General features: G+C 42.4%; 1 protein-coding gene across 2 annotated transcripts in view; it reads left to right on the top strand.

Moving 5' to 3' along the window:
• Tlr2 (toll like receptor 2) overlaps positions 1-25827 on the top strand; it is a 68226-nt gene that overhangs the window by 20111 nt on the left and 22288 nt on the right. Inside the window, exon 2 of one of the 2 annotated variants that reach the window (XR_015449065.1) lies at positions 22680-22844. The exons of the other annotated variant lie outside the window; for it this stretch is intronic. The gene's annotated coding sequence lies outside the window, so the exon portion shown is untranslated. The remainder of the gene's footprint in view (positions 1-22679; positions 22845-25827) is intronic. 2 annotated transcript variants of the gene reach the window in all.

The raw sequence follows: 25827 nt of genomic DNA, 5'->3' as shown, positions 1-25827 counted from the left end.
AAAATGGACTTTGCTATGTAAAATGCTCTTGTATAGCTTGAGATGAGTCCAAGAAACGCATTAAAAGTGGCACATTAAAGCATGATCTAGTTTTGTTTTTTTTTTTTTTTTGGTACCGGGGATTGAACTCGGGACCTTGTGCTTGCGAGGTAGGCGGCAGAACCACTGAGCTAAATTCCCAGCCCCTCTATTTTTCTAAAATTTTCTGTTATTGTGGTGCTGGGGATTGAACCCAGGGCCTTGTGCATGCTAGGCTGGTGCTCTGCCACTGAGCTACATCCCTAGCTCCTTTCCTGCAAAGCTCTGAAGTAAATGAGATTCAGCATTTTAGCAACTTCTATCTACAAATTTATCTCCTTGATTATTTAAAATTTTTATTTTTATTGAGGTATGAATGACAAATAAAAATTTATGTATTTAAGGAATAAAATATGATATTGTGATATATGTATAATTATGAAATGATTACAACCAAATTAATAATATCTTCACTTCACGTAGTCACCTCTGCCCATGTGTATATTGAGAACGTGTACAATTGACTCTCAGCAAATTTCAAGTATATGATAGATACAGTATTATTAACTGTGGTCACCATGTTGTACATTAGATTTCCAGAACTTGTTCATCTTCAAAATGAAAATATATCCTTTGATAAACAACCCCTTCCCCGTTCTCCCCACTTCCTGTTCCTAGTGACATTGCTTTACTCTGAGTTTGACTTTTTAAGATTCCGCATATGATATCATGCAGTATTGTCTCCCTGTGCTTGGCTTGTTTCACTTCATATAGTGTCCTCTGGATCCACCTCTGTTGATGCAAATGGCAGGATTTCCTTGTTTTTAAATGGCTAAATAATAACCCATTTTCACTGCATTTCCTCTCTCCATTCATCTAGCAATGAACGGATGCTTAGGTTGATTGTGTCTTGGGTACTGTGAACAGAGTACTGAGAATATACAGGAGTGCAGATGTCGCCCTGATGTGCTGGTTTTGTGTCCTTTGCATCCATATCCACTAGCAGGATTGCTGGCCATATGTAGATTCAGTTTGTTTGTTTGGTACTAGGGATCAAACTTGGGACCTTGTGCCTGCGAGACAGGCAGCGGAACCACTGAGCTAAATCTCCAGCCTCCAGTTTTTTTGGGGTTTTTTTGGTACTAGGGATCAAACTTGGGTCCTTCCGCTTGCGCGGAAGGCGCCGGATCCACTGAGCTAAATCCCCGGCCCTCCGGTTTGTTTTTGAGGAAACTCCACTCTTTTCCTTAATGGCTGCACTAATTCACGTTCCCACCAATAGTGTACACAAGTTTCCTTTTCTCCACATTGTGCCTGACACTCACCTTTCATCTTTTTGACCATAGCCATTCTATCCGGTGTGGGGTGATGTCTCACTGTCGTTTTGACTTGCATTTCTCTGATGATTAGTGATGTTGCACATATATTTCACAGACTTGTTAGCCTCATGAATTTCTTCCTCAGAAAAATGTCTGTTCAGCTCCTTTGCCCATTTTAAAGCCAGCTGTTTTCTGCCATTGACTTGTATGAATTCCTTATATCTTTTGGATATTAACCCACTACTGGACATAAGGTTTGCAAAGATTGCCCCCCATTCTGTAGGCTCTTTCACTTTGTTGATTGCTTGCTGTGTAGAATAAAATGCCTGTTCAAAGCAAGTTAAAACTTCTCTCTATTTGGTTAAGAAATCAAAACATCAGAAGTTATATGGCTCCAGCAAAGACAAAGGCAAGATAAAGATCTAGGAAGTTTGATCTACGTTCCTTCCGCTTCTTCATTTTTCCCAATACTTTGTCCAAGAGAACAAGGACAGTGGTTTTAGCTGAAAGGCTGCCTCAGTTTGAGTCAGACTACTTCAAACCACTTCACTTTTAGGCAGACTGTTTCAATTCACTTTTCACCTCCACTATCTAATTTAATCTTTTTTTTTTTTTTTGGTACTGGGAATCAAATTCAGGACCTTGTACTGGTGAGGCAGGCAGTGGAACCACTGAGCTAAATCCCCAGCCCTAATTTAATCTTTTAAAAAAACTCCTAAAAAGGAAACATTCCCAAGACACCGAGGCCCAGAAACACCGATCCATCTATTGAGACCACCCTAGAACGATGAGGTGACAATTTCCTGGGGCTTCTACTCTGCTGTTCTTGGCAAATGAGCTCCTTGGCACAGTTCTTCACCCTGTGTAGGACTCACTCTGACAGGACTTAAATTGTTATTCAAACTCTTGTCCTGGTACCATGCACACAGTAGATTCTTAATGTAGCTGATAGGAAGAGCATGGCCAAGATGGGAAGGGTTGGGTATCTGAAGTTCAACTCCTGCCAATGCCTCTTGCTGACCTCTCTCACCTCATCGTAACTGGGGAATCATCATTCCTTCCTCAGGATGCTGACAGACTCCAGCCTCAAGCGTGGGGGCTGCTCATGGACCCCCTGGCTGTTCCGGGCTCAGCCGATCTCCCTCCACTAGACTGTGTCTCAGGGGCAGACACCCCGCCTCTCTTGCTGTTGTCCCCAGCAGCCAGCCCCATGCCTGACCAAAGGGTGTGATAAATACATACCTAGTGACAGAAGCCAGCATCCAGTTCCCTTCCGCCCTCCCACTGCAACACTTCCTTTCTGGACTGGCAGTGGGGTCAGTGGTGGCATCATGGAACCAAGCATGTGGCAGTTTTAATACTACAGGAAGTTCAGGTCACCCACGGCTGTCACTTTCACTTCCTAAAATTGACATTTCTGTGAAATACATTATGCAAGAGAGAAATTTTAAGTAGCCACTCCCCTGGGCATCAGCTCCTGACACAGTGCCTTGGCTCAGATGAGCAACTTCCTGAGGTTCATACAGAGCAAAACTTTCCGTGTGTCCCTGTGTGCCGGGCAAACTCTCAGCAGAGCTGTGCCTTATCCTCAGAAAAGAGAGGGGACCCTTGGACTTCCCAAGCCACGTACCGTGTCTGCTGTCCTCTGAGGAGGAAGTGACCCTTTATTGTTAGGCCTGCAGATTGGGCCTAGAGCCCTCCCTTAACAAAGAGGCAACACACTCCCACCATTAATGGTTTCATTAATTGGCTTTCTCCATGCCCCTTTTTGGTTGAGTCCACTTTCCATACACCGTTTCTGGGTCTGAGGGGACTCCTGCCCCCTCCCAGTTCTTCCTGAATACTTTCCCCTTTGCGTCCCAGTGAGCCTGTGTGAGGCAACGTCCTTTGCCTCAGCTACGCCACCAATAAACTTCCTGAGGAAAATTGAGCTCATCTGGTTGGTGAGAAGAAAACAGTGTGACTGGCCCATTCATATTAAAGTGTGAATGCATGAAGGCCAACATTATTCCTTCATTCATTCATTTTTTCAGTGCTGCGGGTAGAATCCAGGGCCTTTGTACTGAGCTATGTACTTGGCCTTTTATTTATTTATTTGTTCATTTATTTTTGAAACAGAGTCTCTCTGAGTTACCCAGGCTGGCCTCAAACTTGCTGATTCTCCTACCTTAGCCTCCCAGAATGCTGGGATTGTAGGCATGTGCCACCATGCTTGGCTTGTATTTCTCGCTGTACTTCATTTTTACCAGCGGGGCTTATGAATTGTAGCAAACACTTTCTATGGTGCAATTTCTATAAAGGAACTTTGCCCAGTTAGTCTTTTCTGGGTCCCTCGAGAAATGCCTCTTCCTTAACAGCATCTGTCTGGTCAGCAGTGATGTCATGGAGCGCATCAGGGGCTCATATTCCGCCTCCATCAGGGATTATGCCCTCAGTGGGCTGCTAGAGATGGGGCAGGTATGGGGCTCGGTTTTCTGAGAGGCAATTGTTATCTTGTAATTTTCCTGGCAATTGGATTATAATCTTAGGAGTAAAGGAGAAGGTAGAGGAAAAACATCAATTCAGATAGCTACAGCCACTCACACTGTTTAATTTTCTCTCAGAATTTTTAATTTTTGCCAACACAGTGCTTCAAAAGTGCCAGTTTCATGTGTCTAAGAGTCCTCTCTCAACTGACCTGTATTTCCCCTTTCTTATCTCACTTCACCCCATGCTTACATACTTTTGGCAACCTATTATTATTGCTATTACTGTATTCGTGTGCCTAATACTGACAAGCGGCTTTGTATTCCCATTTGATTTCCTGTAAAATGATTACATGCATTCATTTGGCATTTCTTGGAAACCAACTCCTGCCTAGCACTTACAATGCCAGGCATGGTGTGTACTTTACTCACCCTTACGTACTCCTCACAAGGACCCGATGAAGTTCACCCTATACAGATTTCCTCATACAAGGACATCCTATGTTAGTTAGGCAATGTTTTTGGCAACATTTGTATACAGAAAACTTGCCGTAAAATGGGAATATACTATAAAAATGCAGCCATTTTTATTACTTGAGTGTTTGTTCATGCTGAATTGAATAACAAAATGATGAAGCTTGGCAAGTTGATCGATAGAGATCTGTGAGCTGCATGATGAGTGGCCTCTGATATCAGACAGATGGAGGTGCCAGTCCTATGTACGTTATTTGGCAGGTTCCCGAATTCTTCTAAGCTTCCTTGGCTAATATATGCATAGTACCTGCTCATACATATATTTTTCTTTTTTTTTTTTTGGTACTGGTGATTGAACTTGGGACCTTGTGCTTGTGAGGCAGGCGGTAGAACCACTGAGCTAAATCCCCAGCCCATCATATATTTTTTATAGGATTTTAAAAAACAAATGAACAATCAGCAAAAATCTGAGCTCAATAGGAGGAATTATTTCCTGCTCCCCCTTCCCCACTTTGGATTTGATCTGCAAAACTTTACATTGGTCATTAATTTCTGCTTCCTTCTTCCAAGAAGCTTTTATAACTGGTTCATGGAGTTTGGAAAGGTTTGGAGATGCAGGCCTAGAATGCTGTAAGTTGAACTTGATGAGAGATTCTGGTTAGAGCTCAGAACAGAATGTTCATAGAAATGCAGATGATAAAGACCAGGCCCAGGAGGATTAAGTTTGGAAGAAGGACTCCATTGGCAGTTGGACTTGAGACCATGTGTGTTAAGCTTTGGCAGAACATTTGACTAAAGTTTGCTCATGTTCTGAGACTTTGTGGGACTGAGATTAAGGGCCATGGACTGATTAATCTGGCAGAGGCAATTTCAAGGCAGCTCAATGTTCAGCTGTAGTATAGGTACTACTTGTTGCTTTTAGAGCAGCCAGGTTTATACTGAAAACCAGGAGCAAATACTCCATTTAAAAATGTTTTCAGTTTTGCCACAAAAAAAATGCCTACAAAGCTGGAGCAAAGGAGAGCATGGTTGCTAAAAAGATTGGCATTAGAAAAAAGTCAAGCATTTTGCATCAGGTAAATAAGAAAAATGGCTTGAAGGCATCTCAGGAATCATCGAGATTCCACTCTGTGCAGGCTCCAGGCTGTAAGAATGAAAGATTTGGAAAAGAGAACCCTAAGGTACCCTGCTCCAGAAGAAATACTTAGGGAAATGGTTGCTCAGAATCCAGTCGACTGTCCTCAGCTATCCAGGCATTGGACACCTTTGCAGCCATGGTCCAAAGGGGCTCAGCTACTTCTCCAGTGGGCACCAGACATTAGCATTGTTCACCTGGTGCTGGTTTTACAGGCATGCAGAATGCAAGAGCTGTGGGGTAAGGGAGGCTTCCACTCAGATTTCAAACGAAGCTTTTTGAGGTCAGGAAATGTACCCCTGAGAGGGAAGCCTATGAAGGTGTGAGAGTGAAGCCAAAAGTACAACGGAGACCCCAGAAAGCTGGAAATGTCAAGAATGTGGAATGTCAGAGAAGAGATGCAGACAGTGCACAAAGCCACCACAAGAGAAGGCCATGAGGACTGCAAGCAGCAGTGCCATGGGGTAGGGCTGCTCAACCCCTTTGGAGTTCACATCTCACCACAGTTTTTCTTTAGTGCTCGACATAAAACTCCAAGATTTAATATTTGCAAGGGTCTGCGATGGAAGGCTGAAGAGTCTGAGCTGGAATCCAGGAGAAGACAGCCAAGGTCAGAGGGAAGACTGGAGCTCCTCCGAAGAAACAGAAGTGAGCCTTCCTTCTTCCTTCCCTTTTATTCCGTTCAGGCAGCAACCCTATTGGCTGGTGTCACTTACACCCAGGACGGGTCTTCTGCCTTCAGTAAATCCCTCCAGCCACGCCCACAACTATGCTGCTCCAATTCAGTTGGGTGTTTCTTACTCAAGTGGATACAATCACAATGTAGCATTAAGAGATGAGGCCTGACCTCTATTGCTATGTTGTATAGTTTTAGAATATTAAAACCTCACATACTTAAGTGGGTAGATTATAAAATGGCCCAAAACTTTTAACTATGAAATATTTCTGTTGAATGTAGGAAATGATGAAAATTATAGGTGTTTTATTCCCATTTTTCCATTTACAAATGGCCTGATAGAAAATAAGACAAGGAACATCTGAAATTATTTAAAATGAGTTACTTTGAAAAGTAGTTCTTTCATCTGTTGATGCTTTGGAAGCAACGATTTTGAAGCTTTAGCTCCCCTTCTCTTCAAATTGTTATCTTAGTTCGACTATGAAAATTATAATTTCAATCATGTACTCAAATCTTATGTAAGAGAATGGTGGAAGGTAGTAAAAATGGTACCCGTATAAAAATGGTACCAGTAGTCCATAAGCTTGAACCCAATGAATGGTTGGTTGACTTTTAAAATATAAAAGAATAGCTGTTTGGGAGTGGGAAGTGGGGGAGAATATCCTTTGTATCAAATAATGATGATATTGCGACAATGATAATAGCCGTGTGTTAGGGATAGGAGAAGCACTCAGCACACACTATTTGACCTAATCTGTACAACGGTCTTGTATGTAGTATCTGTTTCTGAATCTTAAGCTTAAAGTCACACAGTGAGTAAATTGCTGATGTTTTATATCGCAGCATATTTTGTCTTTGCTCCTCCCTGAGGAACAACGTTTGTATCTTCAGTCCTTTTGGCCTTTTGAGGCCAAGCGCAGGCTTACCTTGGTGATTTGCCTGCACTGTCCTGGAGGTGCTTTCTTTTCACAGTCCGGGGGACTCTGATAAGAATGGCTGCACAAGTTCACTTTGTGTTTTCTGATTTCCAGGGCTAATTGGTAGCTTTAATACATCTCCCATTGACATATTACCTTGATTCTCTGTGTTTCTTGTTAATCTAAGAATGGCTTGAAATCATGTTGACATTTGAGTATGGGTATGCAAGAGAAAAATGTACTTCTGCTTACTTACCCTGATTTTGAAATAGTGTTATTTTTCTATAACTATAATAAATGCTTCTACCGTAGAAATAAATTTGCTTATACCAAAAAAAAAGAGGTGGGGCCTGGTTGGAGGTGGCTCACTGGGTGTGACCTAGAAAGGTAGTCAGCTCTCTCCTGGTTCCTCCCTTCTTTCTTTGCTTCCTGCAGGCCATGATGTGAGCAGTTTTCCTTTGCTTAGGCTTTTCTGACATGCTCTTTCTGCCTACGAGCCAGCCACCACGGGCTGAAAACGTGAGCCACCGTAAACCTCTCCTTCCCCAAATCACTAGTGTTGGGCATTTCGTTCCAACAGCGAGGTGACTGAAGCACTGTGCATCTGAGCAGTTGATATACTGCTGTGACTGGCGCATGGATGCCGAGGAGGGAGAGAGGCAGAGGGCAAAGAGTAAGCAGGAGCCACACCACCAACCCTGGAGGGCTTTGCAGGGCGTGTGAAGAAGTATCCGAATCCTGATCCTATCGAAACTCGGGCGTCATCGAAGAATTTTATACGTGAGGTTGGGTAAAAGGATCAGATTTTTGTTGCAAAAAGATGATTCTAGATTTCTACAGTCCAATAATGGCAGTTATGAGCTACACATAGCTGTTGAACACTTGGAATGTTGATGGTTTTGGTGACATGTGCTGTGCACGTAAACTACACGCTGCATTTCAAAGACAGCATGGATGAAAATGGAAGATTTCTCATAGATTGAAAAATATTGATTGCATCTTGAAATGATAATATTTGAGGTTGAACAAAATGTATTTTAAAATCAGTTTTGCTTCTTGTGAACATTTTAAAAGGTAGCTGCTAAAACACTTAAAGTTTCCTATGTGGCTCCCCTTCAAATGGGGCTGCCCTTGATGCAGTGTAGAGAAGGGGTGTGTAGAGAAGGGGTGTGCAGAGGGCCAAGTAGATGGGACCAATTGGGAGGCTGTTTGTATTCTAGGCAGAAGGTGAAGGTAGTTCAAACTAGGATGAGTGTGGGAATAAAAAGTTAAAGAGATTCAAGATAAAATCAGGAGGACTATGCACCATAGAAAATGCCTCAAGATGGTTGTGGTGCCACATGACAAAATCAGAAGTGCTGGAGGAGGAGCAGGTTTGGCAAGAGATATCACAAACTCAGATTGAGACTTGTTGGATGGATTTGGTGCCAGATATCCTAGTGGACAAATTTATCAGGGAGGCAGTGGGCCCACAAGGTCTGGCACTCAGATGAGATATTTGGGCAGGAGACATAAATTTGGAAGTTATTGGTGTACAGGTGGGCAAAGATGAGTTTCCTTAAGAAGGGAGCTGTCAGTGAGAAGTGGTCTAGGACCTCGATTTGGGAAATGAGAACGAAACTTGAAAAGGAAATTTGAGAAGGGAAACAAGGTGTGGGGGGGTCATGGAAGCAAAGGGAGAAAATATGTTAAGGAGGAAGAGTGGTCGGCGATACCTGTTCTCCCAAGATAAGCAACATAGGGACTAAAATGCCTGGGACAGGGTGGTCATGGTGCCTATGCAAATGCTGTCTAGACGGAGTGGTGGGGTAAGGGGCAGATGGGAAGGGAATACAGGAAAATCAGGTAAGTAGAGAGAGACAGACACAGGAAATACAGAGCCTTCTGTAGAGGAGGTGGGAGAGAGAGAGAGGACTGAGAGATAAGTTTCTCAACATAAATTTGATTACGTGTGAATATTGGTAGGAATGATCCAGTTGAAGGGGCGTGCTGGGAAATACGGGCAAGACGAGGGATAATAAGCAGGGCATCTAGGGAACGTTTAGCTCGGCCAAGGGTACAGGTCACCCCAGGAAGCGAGGTTCCCTTTTCTACTGGCCAAGAAGATGGATGGGTGGGAACGGTTCAGGAGTGGGGAGTTGAGAGGGTTTCCTTGGGCGGCTTGAATTTTCACTTTGAAGCAAGAGGTCAAGAGACATTTCCACAGGAGGGTGTGAGGGGCAGAAGCTGCAGCGGCTGGAGAAGCCTGCAGCAAGCGGCGTCAGGTAGGAGAAACAGGCCCCTAAGGAAAAGAGAAATTCTGGCTCCAGAATTAACGTTTGGTAGAGCTTTGGAAGAGGGAATTTGATCTGGGGACAGGAGGGCTTGAAATATTTTGTATGGTATTTCATAGGAATTATATTTATAAAAAGACTATCAAAGAACAGACAAGACTGATGGGTCCTGGGGATGAGATAAAGGGCCTCTCTTTCAACCCATTGTTTGGCAACTCCACTGGCAAGATTGGATCTGATTTTGGCAAGGAGATTTTGAAGCCCAAGAACTCTCCTGGAAGGAATAAGAAAGGCTGGGTGTGCTGGCCTGTGTCTGTCATATGAGCACTCATGTCTGTATCAGCACTCTGGGAGGCTGATGCAGGAGGACCTCAAGTTTGGGCTAAGCCAAGGCAACTTAGAGAGACCCTGTCTCAAAATAAAAATTTTTAAAAAGGGCTGGGATGTAGCTCAGCATGAAGTCCCTGGGTTCAATCTTCAGCTCCACAAAAAAGAAAAAGAAAAGGCTAGATGCTGCCATGCTTCCCTGGGTAGCCCACCCGCAGCATGTCTGAGGCACTGGCAGCAGCGGTCAGACGCTCTGGTGGCTGCACCCAGGCTGGGTTTTCCTCTGTGAAAAGGAGGCAGAGGTCCTCTCTCACGGTCCAATTAGAAATGTCAGAGCCAAATATGAACCTCCAGACAATGCTGAGGGAACAGGAAACCCAGGGCTCTGCAGAGCTGCCCCACCCCCACCCCGACCCCGAGCTCCATTTAGCAGCAAGTGTTTGGCTGGGAAGACAGGAAATGAAAAATGGGTCCAGGAAGGTGGCCACGGCAGTGGGCTCCGACCAAGAAGTGGGAGGTCTGAGTGAGTTGTTTTGAAGACTGGACGAGTGTGGGTAATGACCAGGTCCCGCGTGTGGCTGGGGGTACAGAGGACAGATCCCTGCAGAGGAGGCGGTAAAGGGTGCCAGGGTGCCAGGCAGATGGGCATCTCCGTGCACACTGAAGCCACCTGGGCTCTGGAAGACCCAGGGAAGAGGAAGAGTGTGAGCAAGGGCCCACACCTTCAGAAAGCGAGAGGAAGAAGCTAGGAGGTCGGCAGATGGTGACAGAGAGGAGGAACGAGGATCCCTGGTCAGAGGGCCCGAGGCCAGCGTCTCTGAAGACACGGGTTTGCTCACAAGCGATTGAAGATTCTCACACTTTGTCAGGGAGGCGAGTTCCAGGCCCTGATGCTGCTCTTCATGAAATGCCATGAAATGCCATGGAAAATGCATTTAATCTCATTATATGAATTGTGCGTTAGCACAGTAATTCAAGAGGACTGGGATTGTTAAGTGGCAAGTGATGCACATATGGCTCCTCCTGTGCCAGTGACTGAAAGCTCAAAGAAGCTGCGGTGGAGGGAGGCGGAGAAGGACGCTGGGCAGATGGGAAGCCCGAGCGACTGTGACTGACTCAGGTCAGAGGAAGGGAGGGGACAGCGGGGGTGAGAAAGCAGCAGCGCATGCCCGGAGGAAGGAAAGACCTACTCGGGCAATGTTTTCTTTAGGCATTCGCATTTCATCTTCTCAGGGTTACCTGTTTTAAAAAATGTCCTTGGGTCGAGGATTTAGCCCAGTGGCACTGCGCCTGCCTTGTAAGCACAAGGTCCTGAGTTCGATCCCTGGTACCAAAAAAAAAAGTCCTTGAAAAGTTTTCTCTGCAGAACAGGTAACTCAGAAACTTGCATTTGTTTTATGATTTAATATCTCAATAAGTTCACACATTTAAAACCTGTCCTTCCCTAAGCTTTTGGGTTTGATTTGTGATTTGTAAAAAAATTTAAATGTCACTTTAAAAGGGACCCTGGCTTATGTTTAGTCTTATTTACAAAGTTAGTTAAACCTTAAAATAGTTTAGCTGCATTTATAAGTAATGTATTTGCTATCTTTTAAAAATATTTAAATTGTCCGACAATATTTCCTTGAGTTCTTAATTCATATATAATGAACAAGCTTGTAAATACGGTGACTGTTAAACTCTCCAATGTTTCGATGCCCGTTTCTACAAACAGAAGAATTTCAACTTAAAAATCCCAGATATAAATGAAGTATAATTGTTTCTCTGTATCATTGAGTGATTGATTCTAGGACCCCTGAGGATACCAAAATGCGAGGATGCTCTCGTCCCTTCTATAACATGGAGTAGTACAGTAAAACCTTGGTGTGAAAGCATAATTCATTCTGGATGTGTGTTTGTAACCAAAGCACTTGTATATCAAAGCAAATTTCCCCATAAAGAATAATGAAAACTCGGATGATTTGTTCCACAACCCGAAAATATTCGTATAAAAATGATTAACAATACTGTAATATAATACAAAATAATAAAGAAAATACAAAATATGAAAATAAATTAACCTGCACTTATCTTTGAAAACCATGGCTGGTGTGAGAGACAAGAGAGGAAGGTTATTGTGTAGGACGCTTTTCCCTGCCGCTAAGGAGATCGCTGCTATCTGTTGGCTCAAGGGAATCTTTTTCTATTCATGCAAATGTAACAAGGAACCTCTCCAATGACACTTGCTTTTGCCTCCTTTTGAGGATTTTGTGGAAATGTGACATTGCATTGTCATTAAACAGATTCATTGCCTTGAGTGGTGTTTTTCTACAAAATTTTGCACTGTTTCCCACATTTTATGCATCTCCCCGATCTCAGGTGAAGTGAGGATTCCTCTGCCTTTCTCTCCTCCTCTGCAGATGAGATCTCCTCCATGACCTTTTGCTGTTGAGAGATGATTGCCCATAATTGTGCAGAGTGAGTTGGGAGGAGGGAAGAATCTTTGGCTCAGTTGTAATCCTGTGACAGTTGGTGTCATGTTTACTCATACTACAAGACATCGCTCATTTATCAACTTAAAATTCATTAGAAACATTTGCTTGCCTTGTGGAACACTCACGGAACAAGTTACTCGCAATCCAAGGTTTGACTGTATTTGCACATAAGCTACACACCCCCTCCTGTGTACTTCACCACATCTCTAGATTACTTATAAAACCTAACACAATGTAAATGCTATATAAATCCAAGAATGGGATGTGAGGCACACAATGTTCATATGGGGAGCACTCGAGGTAGACTGAGGCTCTCTGATATGGCAGGGCCTGAAGGGGTGTCTACTTCTCACCTCCTTCCGTGGATTCAGCACAGTGCTTGACACATGGCAAACTCAAATTTTGGAAATTTGGAATTTGCAGGAATATTTTCAATGTGTAGTTGGCTGAATCCATGGTTACAGAGCCTGGAGATATGGTGAGCCAGCTTTGTACATTTTAAATTGGAATAATAAGTCTGCCACTTACTCTAATAGGCCAAATTCCTTTAAGTATGACAAGTCTAAAAAAATCAAATATCCAGGCTGGGAGTGGAGCACTTGACTAGCATGTGTGAGGACCTGGGTTCAATACCCAGCACTGAAAAAAAAATCAAGTATCAACAGATTCCTTAACACACAATATTAATACACATATTAATTTTAAACCTGCCAGAAGTCATTCCCAGAAACTTTTGGGGCCTTATATGACTTCCAAGAGGACAGCAAGCTCCCATGCCTTTAGAGATACTGACAGACAGAAGAAACCATCACATCATCAGATGTGATCTGAGCGATTTCTTCATAGATAGCCAGCAACAGTGGTGGGAAGTTGGTGGTATTCATGTCTGTGACCCCAACTGATCCACACTGAACTCGAGTTGTACTGAATAATTAGGAACTGAACCTGAAAAGGCAGTGATCATAAAGCTCATGTCCCTGGGTTTGAGTCATATTGTGACTCATCTTTCTAGCTATGCGGAAGTCAGCAACTCCTGCCCAGACTGTGTACCACATGGTTGGACTTAGTAGTTATTTGGCTCTTAAGATATTTTGATTATTTTCCAAAGAACTCTAAAGAACTCAGAACTTGATAAGATTCTGCCTTCTTTTCATATTCTTTTGCCTCAAGAGGCCAGCTCTAGATAGTGAAATGATGCTGTCACTCATGAATTTGTCTGATTATATGAGAGAAAATAGTGCACTATTTTTTTTCATTCCCATCATTGAACAAAGTCACCAGCTGGGCAGTGAGAGTAGAAGGTGAGTTAAGACAAGAGGCCACTGTCCAGCTTCTGTATCCCAGTCACTTCAGATGTCTCCAAGCTTAGGTGTTGCTCTGAAAAGGTGAGGATCTATTATGTTCTAGGGGCTGGGGATACTGCCCAGTAGAAAGGAGAACAAAACCCAGGGCCCCCCTGTGAGATTTCCATCTGGTGATATCCAGCAAATGACTATGAATCTGGAAGCTTCCTTTCTGTAGCCTGATATTCTATTTGCCTTGTCTTTGGGAGTCTCCTGTATTTGGATCCAACCCATGACAACCTGCCTGAGTTATCATTCTCATGGTTTGGGCCTTTCCTTCTAGAATAGTGCATCAAAGACAAAAGGAAAGTCTCTTTCTTTCATTTTCCATTTCTCCAAACTTTGGGTTCCTGTGGAGAGCCAACAGCTCTATAAGTATTAAGGTGGACAACTTGGATTTCCTATGAAAGGGTTAAGTGAAATATTATAGAACTTGCTGCCCAGCTCTGAAGAAGCTAGGCGTAGGAGAAAGTGATAAGAACAGCACAAGGACACGGAGCTAGGGAAAAGAAAACACGGGACTGTCTCAAGGCCTGGGGACTTTCCAGATGGGCCTTATGTAAGATGTTTTCTATTCTTGAGTGCTATAAAAGAGAGCAGTAAAGTCAATAAAGTAGCTCGGATGCTGGGAGCTCCCCTGACTCTGTCTCTTTGCCTTTCTTTTTCTTCATCCTCTCTCCTCCATTCAGGTGTTGTTCGACAAGTGACGGCGGGCTCCGTCAGGTTCCCAAAATATCCATAAGTTCTTTAAACAAATAAACACACTTTGGGGCTCAGTGGTAGAGTGTGTGCTTAGCATGCACAAGGCTCTGGTTCAGTCCTTAGCAAGAAAACAAAACAAGACAAATAGGATTTTTACAGACTTTCTCTTCTAAATTAAGACCGATATTTCTAAACCCTAGAGGTATGAACCAAGAAGCATGAAATAAATATAGATCAGTCATTTAGGTTGACATAAAAAGCAGTCAGTTTTACTCTGAGAGGCTTTGGTGTGTCTTTCAAGTTTCCAAAAGGGTTTGGAAGTGAGAAATGCTCTTCATATGGGAGGAAAGGAAACAGAAGAAAACCTTACCATCAGGCTCATGGTGAAAAGCTAGTGCTAAGACAAGCTGAAAGAATAAAACAATGTATTTGCAAACCAATTGCTGGAGGAAAAGCGAGAAGACTGGGCAGTTGAGGAAAATGGAACATGAGGCAGCTGACACCAGACCAGGCTCCGTAGAAACGGTAATAACAGAGCTAATTGTGGGTACAGTATTTCCATGATGACGGAACTTGAAGGACATGCTATTGCTTCTATAGTAACTATAGAAACACATCATTAAAAGCACCAAGACATGCTTTCCTGTGTGTCCTCTGATGCTATATTAAACTTAGCAGGAAACTTGGATCTCAGTGAAAACTTGATGGTTGGAAAATAATTGAAGAATTAAGTTCATAAGGATGCCTGGTACTCACTCTACACCTTAAATTTTTTTGTCAAGTTTTTTGTATTGGTACAATTTAGATATACATAATGATAACATTTATCATGGGGGATCTGCACCTGTACATGATACGTCTTAATTCTTCTTTGTTTCCCATCCCCTGCCCTCCCTTCAACCCCTCTTCTCCTCCTTATTTACAAAAGCTTGGTTTCCATTTTTTCCTTCTTTTCTCACTTTTTGGTCCCTTCCTTCCTTTCCTCCTCCCCTCTCTCCCTAGTTCCCCTTTTCATTTGAACATTTTCTTCCCATTTCCCAATATCTACTATATATTTTGGTTTCTACTTACACTTTTGGTTTTTCACACCAGAGAAACAATGCAGTATTTAAACATGTGTGTCCAATTCATTTCACTTAGGAGTATGGTCTCAGGGTGCATCCATTCAGCTAGAAATGTCTCAAGCTTATCCTTCTTTATGACAGAGTAGTTCTCCATTCTATATAAAAACCACATCTTTTTTATCCATTCATTGGTTCATTGGCATTTGGGCTGTTTCCAAGACTTAGCTATTACAAACTGTCCTGGTATAAACATGGATGTGCATTTATCATTGTGGTCTGATGCTTTTATTCTTTCAAGAGGATACCAAGAAGGGGGATAGCTAGCTCAAATGGAACCGCTAGTTTTAGTTTTCAGAGGTATCTCCACACTAATTTCCACAGTGGTTGCATCAGTCTACACTCCCACCAACAGTGGGGAAGGGTTCCTTTTTCCCCACAGCCCCACTAGCATTTGTTGTTGGCTGATTTCTTGATAGCAGCCATTCTTTCCGGAGTGAGATGGAATTTCAGCAGGTTTTTTTTTTTGGTACCAGGGAGCAAACTCAGGACCTTGCTCAGCACCACTGAGCTAAATCCCTGGCCCTGTCAATGTTGTTTTAATTTGCATCTCTCGAATGACCAGTGATGTTGAACATTTTTTTCATATATTTATTTGCCATTTGTACTTCTTCATCTGAGAAGTGTCTATTCATTTCAGATGCCCATTTTTGGATTGGGCTTTAAATTTGGGGGGTCTGATTTTTTTGAGTTCTTTGTATATTAAAGATATTAGTCCTTTTTCTGAGGAACAACTTGGAAGAAAATTTTCCCCACACTGTGGGTTGTCTCTTCACTCCATTGGTGTTTTTTTTTTTTTTTGCTATGCGAAAGCTTTTTAATAAGATGAGATCCCAGTTGTTGATTCTTTGTGATATTTCCTATGCAATCAGAGTTTTGTTCATAGTCTTTCCCTACACCAATATCTTCAAAAGTTCTACCTATTCTCTCTTCCAACAGATTTAGTGTTTCTGTTTTAATATTTAGATCTTGGATCCATTTCAATTTTAGTTCCGTGGATGGTGAGAGATATAGGTCTAGGTTTAATCTTCAACATTTGGAAAGTTTTTTGAGTTTTCTCATCATCATTTATTAAAGAGACTATCTTTCTTCCAGTGAGGGGGTTTGGGTCTTTTATCAAAGATAAGGTGGCTTAGTGTGCTTCAAGTTGTTTTTGCATCTTCTAATCTGTTTCATTGATCCTTGGGTCTGGGCTTTTTATTTTCTGCCAGTACCATGCTGCTTTTATCACAGTAGCTTTGTAGTATAATTTCAAGTCAGGGATTCTGATGTCCCCTGACTTGCCTTTGTTGCCCAGGGTTGCTTTTGCTATTCTAGCTCTCTTCTGGTTCCAAATGAATTTTAGAATAGTTTTTTATAATTCTGTGAGATATGCTATTGATATTTTGGTCAACATTATGTTAAATCTGTATAACAATTTTGGAAGTATGGCCATTTTCACTATATTGGTTCCTACCCAAAAACAAGGGATATCTTTCCATTTTCTGATATCCTCTTTAATCTCCTTTTGCAGAGTTATGTAGTTTTCAATGTAAAGGTCTTTACTTCCTTTGTTAGGTTGATTCCTAGGAATTTCATTTTTTTGGATGCTATTGTAAAAGGTGTTGTTTCCCTAGTTTCTCTCTTAGTGAGTTTGTTATTTTTGTACAGAAAAGCTATTGATTTTTTAAAAAATTCTTTTATTGGTACATTTCAGGTATAAAACACATTTACATTTCTCTTTGGGAACTTGTACCTTTATATGATACATCTGGGTTCTTATTTTTTCCCCATTCCTAGCCCTCCCTTCACCCCCTCCACCCTTCCCTATTTACAAAGATTTTGTTTCCATTTCTCATAATTTTACCTTTCCCTTCTTTCCTTTCCCCTACCCCTCCCACTTCTCCTACCCCAACCAATTGATTTTTGAGGGTTGACTTTGTATTCAGCTATACTACTGAGTTTGGTTATTAACTCTAGAAGTCTTTTGGTAAAGTTTCTTTTTATCCTACTTTTGAAGATACTATCTTAAGGCATTTGCAAAAATAAAAAAAGTAATACTTCTAGATTTCAGTCAAAGAATTATTATTGTCAAGCATTAATAACGCATTTTTATATATTTAACCAGCCATGGATACAAACAAGCTTAATTTAAAAAGAAAATATCAAGGCCTGGGGATTTAGCTCAGTGGTTCCGCAGCCTGCCTTGCAAGCGCAAGGACCCGAGTTTGATCCCCTGTACCCCCCAAAAAAAGAAAGAAAAAAATCAAAGACACCAGGAAACCATGAACCACAGAAGGATCCAGCAGACAGTGCTGCTATAATTACAGGGATCTGCAACCCCAAGCATCAGTACATCTACACCTGGAGAAGTCCAAGCTCCAGGACTTATAAAACAGATTCAACAACAAAAATGCTCTACTTAAAGATAAGTAGCACTTTGGCTTGGAGTGGGACAGACTGGGAGAGTGGCTTTTATAGCATCCATGCTTTGGAGCAAGCATATTTTGGGTTTTTTGTTTTGTCTTTTTTGGTGTTTGTTCTCAGTTTTGTCTTTTTCGGGTATTGGTAACTGAACCTGGAACCTTGCATGTGGTAGGCAAGTAAGTCGTCTGCCACTGAGCTACTTCCCCAGCTCTTTTTTTAAAGACAGGGTCTCACAAAGTTGCTGGCCTCAAATTTGTGATCTTCCTGCCTCAGCCTCCTGAATAGTGGAGATTCCAAGTGTACACCACCATACCCAGCTAAAAACAAGGTTTATTTCCTTACCTTACACCATTATTTATGGATGAAAGATATGTCTTACTTGTAGAGATTGTAACTATCATTAGCAAAAGCAAAGTATTAGTTTTTCAACATCAGAAAAAGATGAACTTTACATGAAATTGTTACATAAGCTTCTATACATACTAAGCATGACTACAAGAAAACTTTTTAAGACAAATGGTATAGACTTTCTTTTTAGTAAGTTCTTTGGTCATAAACAGGTCTTTAGTGGTGCGTGTTCTATGAACTATTAAGTGACTTTGCTGATGGCTTTTCTGCTACTAACTGATTTTGCTGATGTCCCTTGAAGACCAAGACAAAATAATTACTCTGGGTTACAGCTCACAGAACGTATTTCACAAAGTTGGTCTTGCTTTAGTACAAAACAATTACACAATTAAAATATACCTTTAGATCTGAGATAGCATATATTATTTCCGAAGCTACTGCTGTGCATGTTGCATAAACTTTTCATCTTTTAACAAATAAACACTCAGATTCTCTTAAAAGCTGAATCACAAAGTCTTTGTACATCTTCCATGGCGCTTGATGTAATCTTTTCCATTCATTGGCTCATAGATTCATTTTTTCTTTGCCTGGGGACATTATTTTCTACACTGTTGCTATCATCTGACTTCAGATGCTGAATTTGTTCGAATTCTTTTCCTTCATCTGGCTTCTTTTTCTTTTGTGTGTACACTTCACAAAGCAGAATAATAACCACTAAAATGATAGCTTCAGCAATTATTGCAATAAATGATTGAGGACCTTGTACTTGCAAGGCAGGTGTGGTGTCACTGAGCTAAATCCCGGGCCCTGACTCTGATAAATCTTATATTATTTTTCTCTGCAGCATTAGCGTCTGTTGGATTCATTTTTCACAGTCCCTTGCTATTTTTAAGAAATCTTTCTTTTCATTATTGTTTACCTCAATTGGTCTTCTATATCTGCTATTCTGTCCTCATATTGGCTCATTCTGTTGCATATAGTTTCAGTGGAATTTTTAATCTCCTGGATTAAAACAGATTCTGTTTAAATCTGTTTCATGGATTTCATTTCTTTCCTTCCTATGTTGGGTGTTGATGGTTTCCATCATTTTCCTAAGCTTCTCCATTAAAAAAAATCTGCTCTAGAATCACTAACCATGTCTTTCATTATGGTCACCATCTTTGTAGTTATCTGAGAGATTATTTCTGATTTGATTTTTTTTCTAGAGCCCCATTCATCTGCTTTATTACTTCCATCGTTACCACTTAAGAGAGTCCAAGCGGGTGGCTTTCAAATTGTTACACCTCATTGCTCCTTGGGTTTTCCTTTAATGAGCTGGAAGCCAGGGGCTGCATCTTGCTTAAGTGTCTTTTCATTTTTTTTTTTTTTTTAGTTAAATTACTGGGTTGATGCTTGTAAATTGCTATGGCACATAGCTTTACTGCTAGTATTTAGAACCCTTAGGAAATGACTACTTCTCAGAGATGACTTCCAGGTATAGCTAGCTTTTGGGTTTGGGTCTGTTGCAAGATCCTACCTCATCAATTTATTAGGGATAAGAAGTTGCTGCCTATTTTGCCTACCCCCTACTTCTTTGGCACTGGCCTATTGTATTGTTTATGACCCTGAGGGAATCTCAGTTTTGATATACCAGGAAGAGCAACTGATTAGAACAATTATGTTGCCTTGGCTAAAGTAGTACAGTCAGCAATAAGAATAGCATCAAATACAGCCTATAAAATGACAAACTGTGGTAAATATTAATTTGCCAACTTTAACCCTATGAACTAGATTTGTGGTTATATAACAAAATCTAAAACAAATTAGAAATTTATGTACAGTAAATATACCCTCAATATGGCAATTTTACCCTCACGGTAGAAAATTTTAAAGGGATTAGGGGAAAAAATAGAGAAATAGAGAAAGAAGAAGAGATTAGAAGCAAGACTAGAGGACAAAGGAAAACCATGATCTTTCAGAAACTGGTGAAGAAGACAGGAAAAGAGAGACAGAAGAAATAAAAACAAGAACAGAACAACAACAACAAGAAAACTAGATGGGCTGGGGATTTAGCTCAGTGGTTCTGCTGCCTGACTTGCAAGTGCAAGGACCTGAGTTCGATCCCCAGTACCAAAAAAACCCCAAAAACTAGAAACAGTATTCACACTCATATAAAAACAAGAACAAACAATCAAGAAAATAAACATAAGCAAAAAGAAAACAATAAAGAAAAAAAGAAAAGAAGAAAAAGAATCTACTTCATGGATGTATTTCTTTTGCCACTGGTAGACAAGAATGGGTCTACAGAGCACAGATATGTGTTGATTAATCCCAGCAAGCCAGCTGTACATTTATGTCAGAGTGGTGGCTAATCCCCACAAGCCTGCACCTTTAGTTCCACTGATGTTCAGGCTAGTTTCTGGCTGTGAGTCTGGAACCCAATTTGTTCAGCCTGCAACACTTTGTGTGCCTCCTGCCAGCTTCAACTCAGCTCCCTGCCATCTTGAACTTGGCTCCCTGACCTCCTGCTGACTTGAACTCGGTTCTCCCTCAGCCTGACACCTGGGAGCTGCTAGATGAAGCCAGCCCACAGCTGCTCTGAATTCTGAGTTCAGTTGGTCTTTTTCCAAGATGGAGATACAGATTTTGGTACCAGGAGTTGGGCCACTGCTGTGACTGTACCTGGCTTGTGGGAAGGGGAAGAGTTAGGAAAGGTTTTGCAATTCTGAATGAAAAAGTACAACTGGAATGCCTGAGGCTGTACTTGATGGGAGATTATGGTCAGAGATCAGAAGACCACAATGCTGTCAGGAATTATGCTGGTAAAGACCAGGCTCATGAAGTTTCTGCTGGGAAGAAGGATTGCAATTGGCAGTTGGACTCCAGCCAGTGTGCATTATTCCTTGGCAGAAAGTTTGTCTGCATTTTTCCTGTGTCCAGAGACTGTACCTGAGACTGAGATTAATGGTGCCAGACTAATTAATCTTGCAGAAGAAATTTCAAGATGTTCTAATGTTGGAGAACCTACACGGCTATTCTTGAAGGCTTTAAGCCAGATTTATGTTGAGAATCAAGAGCAAAGAGCCCAGCAGAATGATTTAAAATATTTTGAGTTTGGCCATAAAGGAAGCTCCAGTAAAGTTGCAGCCTGCAAAGAAAGAGCAGAGGGGATCTTGATTGCTGAGAAGGAATAGGAGAATAGAAAAAAATGGCCTGAGGGCATCACAAGAAGCAGCAGGACTTCACCCTCTGCAGCCTCAAAATTGCAAAAGTGAAAGACTGCTTTGAGAAGGGCCCCAGAGCACCATGTTCCAGAATGGCGGTGGCCTAGAGAAGTTGTTCCTTGGGATTTGGTTCATAGGTACTGGACCCTTAGAGCCAAGAAAGAAGGAAGCCTGGCTGCTGGCAGCAGACCTTGGCATCATCCACGTGGTGTTGGTTTTTAGTGCATGCAGAATGCAAGAGTTGTGGAGTCAGGAGGCTTCCACCCAGATTTCAGAAGAAGGCCTGGGAGGCCAGGCAGTGTGTCCCTGAGAGGGCAGAGTGTGAAGCTGTGAGTGTGAAGCCAAAGGTGCAGTGGAGACCCCAGAAGTTTGGAGAAGCCAGGAACGTGGATCATCTGAGGAAAACTGCAAGGAGGAAGCAGAGCTGGCTCAAGAGAACCCACAGGAGCTTCAACCACTGGCAGTGCTGTAGGGATGGAGCCATTCAAGCCCTCTGGAGTTCACAACTTGCCACAGATTGCCGTGGATGCTGGACATGGAACTACAGGACTTAATGTTTGCCTTGCTGGATTTTGGACTTGCTTTGGTCCCATTCCTTTGTATCTCCCTGTTTGTACGTTTTGGAATGGAGATGTCTATCCTGTGCCTTTGAATGTTGGAAGTGTTTAACTTTCTTTTCATTTGTATAGAGGCTTGCAGCTAAGAGTTTGCCTTAAATCTCAGAGGAGACTCTGGCCTTGGACTTTTCAGCCATGCTGAAACTGTTAGGACTTTGGTAACTTTTAGAGAAGGACTAATGCCTTTTGTATAAAGGGATATGTGTGATTCTTGAGGGGGGGGGTTGCCAGGGGCGGACTGGTATGGCTTATAGATGTCCCCCCAAAGCCTCATGTGGTCATAGATAGGGCTTTTTCAGAGGTGGCTGGATTTAGAGTGTGTGAAGCTGGGATTGATTCATGGCACAATGCTAGGATCAGGGGCACTAGGATTAAGGGTGTCAGAGCTACCTGGCCTAAATAGTCCAGAAAAGATATAAGGGATAGAAAGAGCTGTGGTCACCCCTTGTTGCTTTGCTACCTTCTGCCCACTATGAACTGTTTCTCCTCCGTGACATCTGTTTGTTCTGCCACCCTGCCTTGGGGCCAGCTGATAATGGACTGAAACTCTAGACACGGAGCTAAATAAACCTTTCCTTCTTTAACTTATGGGTGTCGAATATTTTTTCTCAGCAACGAGAAAAGTAGCTAAGACGTCCCTTACACTAGCAGGAGAATAAAGTGTTGAGAAGGGGAGCAGAGAGGGGGAAGGATGCATGCTTCCTGAGCTTAAACTTGAGCTCCCAGGGTTGGAGCACAATCACAAGCGGAGTGTAAAGAAAATGCTGGTTGGGCCTTTCATTTTTTTTTTGGGCCAAAGTGACCAGTGTTTTACGGGAAATCCCAAACGGGGCCTTTTAACTCTCGGTTCTCCTTTCCCAGCGCGGCAACCCTGCCCAGCTGGTACCCTCTGTGGGTTTCTTCCGCCTTGGGGCAGCCTGACCGGCGGTTTCGACCAGGGCACAGCCGCCTGCGGCCGACCGAAGCCCCACACCGCCCCGCGCTCCGGAAGGCAGGCGGCGCCGCAGCGCGGACCTCCGGCCTCAGGTACAGCCGGGCGCCCCTCTGCGGAGCAGACTCGGTGGGCACCATGCCCTCCTCCCGCCGCTGGGGTTGGTGCTGGGGGTCGGGGCGGGTCTTGGCTGAGCCGGGAGCCTCCGAGCCGCGTTCCCTGCCCCGGGTGTGTCGTTGATCACCGGGTACTTGTGGGACGGAATTTAAACAGATTGGATTTCAGGCCCATGGTTCAGAAGAGGGGCAGCTTCACCGCACCTCCTTCCCGCGGGAGTCCAGCCACTCACTCCTGCGGGATCGGAGTTAGAGCCCTGCTTAGAAAACCACTTTGAGTATTTCAGCACAGTCAGTTCTTAAAGAATGCTCTGAAGTCCCCCTTACAACTAATTCGCCTTCTCTGAGACTTGGGTTTAGAATTTAGATGCAAGACAGGAAAGAGTTTTTCTTTCTTAAAAAATTGTACTGGGTGTAAACAACCCATCCTACTGAGATGATTTTAAATCGTGCAGGTCTTGATTCTGTTACTAAGAGTTCTGCAAAAGAACACTTGGTAAATAGGGTGGCCTGGCTTGAAAACGGAGACCATTAAAAAAAAAAAAAAAAGGAAAAGGAAATAGCAAACATCGTGACTCTTGGAAAATGATTTCGTCATCAGTATTTTGTTCCTTCCTGTTCCAAGTAACATGTACATCTTAAACTTTTTAGGGTGTTCCTATGTTACAAAATTGCCAGAATTTCCACAGCATATTTTGGAAGTTCCCAAGCTGTCAGTTATTTTTTTGGTACTATTTTACTTATAAATAAACTAACAGGACAGAAAGCTAATGCTAAAAATCACCCCCAAATTTAAATGAAGGCAAGAAAGATAAGAGAACATAAAATAGGCGAGACAAGGAAAACCATAGTACAATGTTTAAATTCCAACAGATCAGTAACTGTATTGAATGGAAAGGACTAGAGTTTATAATTATCAGACTAATATTGAGAGTGGGACTTAAAAATTACAACCTAGCATCACATTCTGTTTGAAAGAGATGCATTTCATAAGGGTACTGAAAGATTTCAAGTTAAAGCATCCAACTGATTATCAAAAAAGCTGTTTATATAGTAGTATCAGACAAAGTAGATGTTAAGGCAAAAAAATCAGTGCCAGAGTAAAGAGGAACATTTCATAAGGCTGAAAGTTTCACTGAAAAGAGATTCTGAATTTATAAGCACCTGTAACATGGCATAAAAGATATAGCCAATGGACAGATCTATGGGGTGACTAATCTATACGGTGCAGGGTTTATCTCTCTCTAGAAACTGATGTAAAAAGCAGATGAAAGATCAGTAAGGCCAAGAAAATGGGAAGTCTGTGCCACAGAATTAAGAGGCCTGGCCTCGGGAGCTTACTAAGTGGAATGGGATCGGCACACAACAAAGCTCCAGATCAAGGCAAACCTGTCTTGCCCCTTTGCCATGTGAGGACACAGCAGCAAGGCATATTCCTGGGGGCTGAGAACAAACAGCCCAGCCCCCACCTCTAAGGATCAGAGTTTTATTCTTTATAAATGACCCAGGCTCAGGGATTTTTGTTATAGCAGCACTAAAGGATGAAGACAAACAGATTCTATTATGGGAGTGAAGAACCTTGGAAGTGATGGATACGCTTACAATGATACAGCCATGAATGTATACGTATGTCTGAACTCACCAAATTGTATACACTCATTAAGTGCAATTTATTGTATTCCAATTATGTCTAAAATAGCTGATGAGAAAATGATAATCCAGAACAAATGTGCATAGAGTGACTCCTTTATCTAAACAAAAGAATGGAGATGCAAAGCAATGGCATTGATGTGAACATAAAAATTCTGGCTCAGACAGTGCTTGAATTCCCAAACCAAACATGTTCATGTTTTTAATTCTTAAAGTTTTACTGCATTGTGTGTGGCTGCAAATTATATATATAGCTTAGGCCTATAAATTATCTTAGATTCTGTGAATGTGAGTAGTTAGGTCCATTCATAAAAAGTTTTATTAATGTAGTTAACTACCTTAACTTTTTATAGAGTTATTCCACTGAACAAATACAGAAAAAATCACACAGATGAGAAGGACAGGGTTGCTCAGTGTTAGGGTTTGGGTCTAGAGGTCCCCAAGCCTCATGCAGTCACAGGGCTTTTTGAGAGGTGGCTGGATCTAGAGTGTGTGATGCTGGTATCAAGGGTGTGTGATTACTGAATAAGTCTGCTGACTGGTTTGGCACCGCCCTAATCCCAGTATTTTGGGTAAAATAAAAGAGGAAGAAAGATGCTGTTAATGTTCCCTGTTTGCTTTGCTACCTTCAGTCTTCCTTGAACTGTTGCCCCTCTGCCATGCCACCCTGCCTTGAAGCCAGCCAAATATGAACTGAAGCCTCTAAAAACTGTGAGCCAAATAAGCCTTTCCCCTTTTAACTTTAGGTGTTGGGTATTTTGTCTCAGCAACGAGAAAGTAAGACACTCAGTATAGCTAGAGAAGGAAATAGGTTCTAGAGGGGGGCCAGAGAGAAGTCTGTTGGATTCAAATGGATGGAAGCAAATGGGCATTTGTTGTGCACACAGCTATACTTCCTTCACATTTGTCTGAACAACCCAACCAGGAGCCAATCAAACACTGCTTTCTGCATTAGTCTGCAGGAGGAGAAGGTTCTGACCGCCCGAGTGTCCTTCAACCCAGCAAACTGCTTTGCTCTGCCTGGGGCTCCCCACATCCTCCCTGCCTCTAGGAATGGGAGCAGGGCAGGGGTGGGTGGCTTGAGGCTGTCTTGGGTCAAGAGCATGCTCTTCCTGGAGCTTCGCGGAATGCATTGCTGTCCAGGCAGAGTTGTGGTTAGCATGTCTGAGGTCTCCATGTGCTCCGATGACACTGACGCAGCGAAAAAGCATACCTAAAAAGGGAGAGGATTTCAAGTATTGCTCATTATACTGCGTGTTGGCCACTGCTCCATTCATATATCTCATTCATTCTCTCAGCTCGTGTTTGTGGA

The sequence above is a fragment of the Heterocephalus glaber genome, unplaced genomic scaffold (genome assembly GCF_053883595.1).
Source record: "Heterocephalus glaber isolate CG9 unplaced genomic scaffold, H.glaber_assembly_v1.0 deba00000613, whole genome shotgun sequence".
Taxonomy (NCBI): Eukaryota; Metazoa; Chordata; class Mammalia; order Rodentia; family Bathyergidae; genus Heterocephalus; species Heterocephalus glaber.
The sequence above is the reverse complement of the archived record's forward strand: the minus strand, read 5'-3'. Positions and strand labels throughout refer to the sequence as shown.